Source organism: Zea mays, chromosome 4, assembly GCF_902167145.1.
Source record: "Zea mays cultivar B73 chromosome 4, Zm-B73-REFERENCE-NAM-5.0, whole genome shotgun sequence".
NCBI lineage: Eukaryota > Viridiplantae > Streptophyta > Magnoliopsida > Poales > Poaceae > Zea > Zea mays.
In genome coordinates this window covers 104,231,394-104,237,945 of record NC_050099.1, presented here as the reverse complement: position 1 = coordinate 104,237,945, position 6,552 = coordinate 104,231,394, and positions in this window count along the sequence as shown.

The window sequence follows — 6,552 nt, the reverse complement described above, 5'->3', positions numbered from 1 at the left end:
TTTGTGTTATGTGTAATCTAGGCTTTTCCTGTTTGCTTTCTTGATTAGCTGATTTTTGTGTAATGTGTAATCGCAATTTCTGTCATCTGCTAGTTGCCTGCATCAGTGAATTGTGACTTCAGTTGGTAAAGCCTAACTCATGGTTCAGTTGGTAACTTGCTTGTGGCTTCTATGATGCATGTGCTAGATAAGATTACCATCCCATGTGTGAGTTTAAACTCTATATATACATTAGTTTAAAATAAAACTCAAGCTTATTATATTTGCAGATGTATAGTGCTCAGATGGGATCTCCAATGGGACCCCAGTTCACCCGTCCGTCACAATCTGGACAGACCCCAAACACCAACGAAACACAGGTATAGTTTTGTAGTATATTTACTTTCATTTACAATTATAATCATGCATCGTTTTATTTGGTTATAGGGTTCTGAGACCGGACAAGGAAACCCACAGATGGACATTCAGTGGTCGATGCCTCCTAGAGGACAGATTCTTCCTCCTCCACAACCAGGTATGGGATATTGGCCGCCACCACCATGGGGATATCCTACACATCCAATGGGACCTTAGGGACGCCCCCATGGCCAACACAACCACTTCCGTCACCAGCGGTACGTTCCTGGATTTAATGCTAGTTGACACTTATGTGCTTGGTTCATGATTAATGCTGTACTTCAAATCATTAGATATTTTCAGGCCGGTGCATATATATGCCAGTTATATTCAGAATGCTCACTTTTTCTACTCTTTCACATCATGATAGTTAAAATTTACTCTTTCTACGAATATTATTGTCAAAAAGTTCCACTTTGTAAACGTGTATATGTCCAAAGTGACTTGCATTTGACATATATATGAGAACCAACCATGCTGATGTGGGTAGCTGCTCAATCAGCTTGTGGTTGCTAAACAAACACTCTGAAGTTGATACATGTGCCAGATTCTCTCTTATGGGTGTGTGTTGTTTTTTTGGGACCTTATTAATTAGTGCTGTTGGCAGGTAGGGTGCTGATATCTAGTTTTAGTTGGCATTTATTTTAGTTAGCCTTTTGTTTTGGGCTACTGAAGCTGATTGGATTATATTCGTTCAGGTGGGTGGTGGGTGTTGGAACAGTACTGTTTTGTCATAAGTACATACTATGCAGTGTATTGCCAAAGCGTGGTTGATGCTTGAAGTATTCTCAAAGCACAACATATATATTCATATTTTGTAGGTAGCATAGCTGTCTGTTGTCTGGCATATAAGCATAATTTACCACGTGGCTGATTGGGTGCTGCGTCTTGAAATGAAGTTTGTTTTCACTCTCATGTTCATGTTCATGCACAAATATGGAAGCCACGTTTTGTGTTTATCATGCTTTCCTATATCTTTGTGTACATGTGATTTAATGTCAGTTGTGTATTTATGAGAATTTTGGTTTATTTTGTAGGATTCCAGCTCTCATCAAGTGACTCCTCCCCCTCAAGTTGACTTTGCGGACAGATGTCTCAATTCTAGTGGTGGAGCTACGAACAACAATCCGATGTCCTGATCGAGAGCGATGGAGCTAATGTTTGAACTTGTGTGTTTGAACTTGTGAACTATGGATGTGAACCTGTGTGAATTTGTGAACTTATGTATTTGGACTTATGTGAATTTGCGAACTTATATATTTGGACTTAATTATGTGAATTTGTGATATGAACATATATCAATGTGTTTGAAATCTGTATTGTATGTGATATATTGTGTTGCATGTGATATTATGTGTATCTAATTTTACATTTTTGTATTTTTTATTTTTTTCTGGAAAAGGGTTAAGAACGTGGGTACCCACGTTCTTAAGGTTAAGAACGTGGGTACCGTCGAACTTAATGGGCAGCCCTCGCCGACCCACGCACGACCCATAAGTTCGACGACCACGTGGCCCCGTCGAACTTAAGGTTAAGAACGTGGGTGCCGTCAAACTTATGAGAAAACATTCGACGGCCCCCGTCGAACTTAAAAACCCACGTTCTTAACCTTAAGTTCGACGGTACCCATGTTCTTAATGTTAAGTTCGACGGTACCCACGTTCTTAACCTTAAGAACGTGGGGGCCGTCAAACTTACTTCTTTAAGTTCGTCCAAAAATCGCCGTCGGCTATATTCGTGGGTAAACCCACGTTCTTATGGTAAGTTCGACGACCTATTACATTAAGTTCGACGGTTTTGCACCCACGTTCTTTAACCAGTTTCTTGTAGTGAAGGGTGAGCTCACTTATGGTCGGGGCTCAGCAAGTGGGGGAAAAATTAATGCAGGTATAACAAGGTGAGGCTAAGGTTGAGTAGTAAGCATTTTAGTTGGTCAACATTTTATTAACAACACCTGTCTTACTAATAAGTGTGAATCCCAAGTATCTCATTTAAACAAAGGAATATGAGTGTAACAAAAGCACTTAAGTGAAACCACTTAAGCAAATCATTGGCAGATCATCGGATCTCAATTTAATTCCATCTTCAAGTTCAATTATCATGTGAGGAGTCTAGGTCGCTCTTAACTGGGAGCACGACTGATATATCAGTTTTACACTCTACATAGGTGGTACAACTTTGCCCACAAGCCATGTATCCCATCTAGGCCGGGTTGATCGGACCCTTAAACACTGCCGAGGTGAATGGCTCTATTATGAGGCTTTCACAAAATACACTTAATACGAAGCAACCCGCTAAGGTTTCTAAAGTCGATGGTGGTGACCCCCTGGGTGAGGTACCTTAGCCAAGAATACGTCCCTATGATAACGTGGGCTGCCAACACCATCGCTCTCCCTCTTGCCCATATTTCAGGTAAGGTTGCCAGGCACTAAGCATATAAAGCTAATTACCAAAGCCAGAGCCATGATAGCACTCGTGGTTGCACTGTTATCCTGGGTGGTCACTCCATGTTCCAATTAATATGAAATAATGTTGTTTTAACCATCGGGTTAATGTCATAATTGCCAATTTCATTATCGGAACATTAATATCAATTAATGAGTGACATAAAAGTTATTAAGTGGAGCGGTAGCACAAGTTTGCAAAGCTTAATAATTTCCCCAGGGTAAACAAGGAATACAGTTGGTAGATCTAGGAAATCCTTAATTAGGTAAAACCCATCAAATTATGCAGTATATTAAAAAGTAAACATTATTTTATGCAATGATTGGGTACAAAAAGAATATGCAGAGGGAGAATCCACTTGCCTTGCTCAAATGCGTCTTGCGGGTCATCCTCGAACATATTCGAATCCTCTACCACAAAATCAGCTTCTAATAACGTCGTACATTGCCGTACAAAAAGAAAACATACACCAATAAATAAACATGCACCATTACATAAACATACACCATTACATACACATTAACACATCGCACTTATCACACCTTAAATACGTTCTAAACGCGAAAATACTTATTAATTCAATTATAGCTATTATTGTGAGTCCTAAATGGTGAATTTATGAGTGGGTGCTATAAATACAGTTTTAACTAGTATTAATATGTTTTAATATCATCAATAAAAATAAATGATAGTTATCGTCTTTAATACCAATAAATAGATCAATAGATTTTATCCTTTTTGTTTCTAACTTGAATTATTGAGTATAGCTAAAAATGAACCTATTAATATTAATATTCTAAAAATTCCTATAAATTACTAATTGGACTTTTTATCACACAAGCGGGGTTATTTTGACATAAACAAGTATTTTGCTTACTCTAAAAATTTAAGTGCTATACTTGCGAACATGTTTATTTGGCTAGTAAAAATCTACTTTCCATACTACTATTTGGCTAGTAAAAATCTACTTTCCATACTACTAGTGGTATTTTCTCCTTTCTTTATAAAAAATATTAATAAAATAATCAGTGATAAATCATCTAAAAATTCTATATCGTTTATACGACATGAATTCTATACTGTTTTCTAAATCCATTAAAATGAACGTATGACTATAATTCTGCAAATAGTTTCTAAAGTTCATTGTGGCCAAATTTAACTACACTATTTCCTATCTAGTGTTTTTATCACCAACGTATGACTACTAAATTTTCGTCATATTTCTCTCTAATCCAAAAATCAACGCATCGACTAACATGAACAATCACGGTGCACTACATATCTACCAAAAATTCCATAATGCGCTCGTATGAATTTCGGATCACACATGTTCATATTACAACAAGCTAAATATACAATTCATGAATCGAATCAAAAGTATTTTGAAAATACACAAATTAATTTGGGGTTGTCTTCCACCTTGGGTTCTCGCTTGCGCAGGGAAATGGAGATGGCTCGGCGGCGGATCGATTCGCGGCAGTGGAGCGTAGGTGGTTAGTGAGGTGGGCGGCGAGCTCGTAGTGCGGGTGGTGCGCGGGCCCCACGTGTAAGAACTCCATGCACGCCGCAAACACAGGCCGAGACACCAGGCCCGCCTAGCAGCATCTTGTGTTCTCCCATGTGCGTGCCGCGTTCGCCAGGGCCCGCCTGTCGGCGCGAGCGCGTGAATGGGGCTAGGCCCCACGGACGAAAGCGGGAAGTGGGCTGAGGCAGGGGGAAATTGAGCCCAGGCGCACAGTTCTCCCTTCCTTTTTCTTCTCTATTTTATTTTTCCTATTCCTTTTTCTTCTATTCCAACTTCAAATTCCAATTCCAATTCAGATTCAAACTTCCTGGTACATTTATTTTCTCATAAAATGTACATCTTAAACATGGCATGGGTGACTTTTATTTATTTATTTTTTATATTTATTTTGTGATAGCTTGTGCTCTCCTTCTCAAATTCTAAAATTCCAATTTAAGTCTTACTTCCAATTTGAACATTGAGATCTTTTTATAAAATTTTATTACTAACATATGCACACACACATAAAATCCTGAGCATGATGCACATATTGTTTTAGGTGTCATTAGTTAATTAATGACTTTTGAAGTGTTGGTTCACATGTTATAATAAACAGAGGCAAAAACATCTATGTAAATCAACTATGTTTTCAATTTTACATTTTTGGGTATTACAAATCCTACCCTCCTTAACAAGAATCTCGTCCTCGAGATTTAGGAAGGACTAGGGAAAAGATGAGGAAATTCTATTCGAAGCTCTTCTTCTCTCTCCCAAGTAGCTTCATCTTCTCCATGGTGACACCATTGTACTTTACACATCTTTATCACTTTATTTCTTGTAACCCGAGTCAAAGTATCAAGAATCTTAATAGGATATTCTGTGTAAGTCAGATCGCCCTGAACACTGAGCTCTTCCATTGGTAGCTGTTCCTCGGGGACACGAAGACACTTCTTAAGTTGAGACACGTGGAATACATCATGGACATCAGATAGATTATCGGGTAACTCGAGTTGGTATGCCATCTCCCTAACTCGCCTAAAGATTCTGAAGGGTCCAATAAAGCGAGGGGATAATTTACCTTTAACTTTGAATCTCCTCATTCCACGAAGTGGTGACACCTTGAGGTACACATGATCACCTTCCTCAAACACCAGTGGTCTCCTTCGATTATCAGCATAGCTCTTTTGCCTGGTCTGAGCTACCCTCAAGTTCTCCCGGATTATACGGACTTGTTCTTCTGCCTCTTGAATAAGTTCAGGCCCAAAGAACTGTCTTTCTCCAGTCTGATCCCAATATAGAGGAGTCCTACACTTCCTGCCATATAAAGCTTCAAATGGTGACATCTTCAGACTGGCCTGGTAACTATTATTATATGAAAATTCAGCATATGGTAGACTCTTGTCCCAACTACCTCCATGCTGCAGGGCACAAGCTCTCAACATATCTTCCAGTACTTGATTGGTCCTTTCAGTCTGGCCATCAGTCTGAGGGTGATAGGCCGAACTGAAGTTCAACTTCGTATCCATATTCTCATGAAAGCTTTTCCAGAATCTGGAGGTAAACTGTTAACCTCTATCTGATACGATCTTCTTGGGTACACCATGTAAACACACAATCCGAGCCATGTATAACTCTGCCAACTGAGATCCTTTATAAGTAGTCTTGACCGGAATGAAATGTGCCACTTTGGTCAGTCTATCCACAATCACCCATATCATCTCGGGGTGCAAGGCAACCCGACAATGAAGTCCATACCAATCTGTTCCCACTTCCATTCGGGTATCTTTAACAGGTGCAATAGTCTAGCTGGTCTTTGGTGTTCGGCCTTGACTCTTTGACACACATCACACATAGCCACATGTGCAGCCACATCACTCTTCAGCCCATACCACCAGTATTTCTGCTTTAAATCCTGATACATCTTAGTGCTACCAGGATGAACAGAGTACTTAGAATCATGGGCTTCCTTCAATATAGTCTCATGAAGGCTATCAATCTTAGGAACACATATCCGGTTCTTGAACCATATTGTGCCTTGCTCATCCTCCATAAATTCTGGACCTCTACCTTCAGTAATTAGATCCTTGATCTCTTGGATTTTAGCATCACCAATCTGACCCTTACCGATTTCTTGCTCCAAGGTAGGTTCCACATCAATAGTGACTCCTTTAGTGTGTGCAACCATTCCTAGGTTGAGTCTTCTGAAA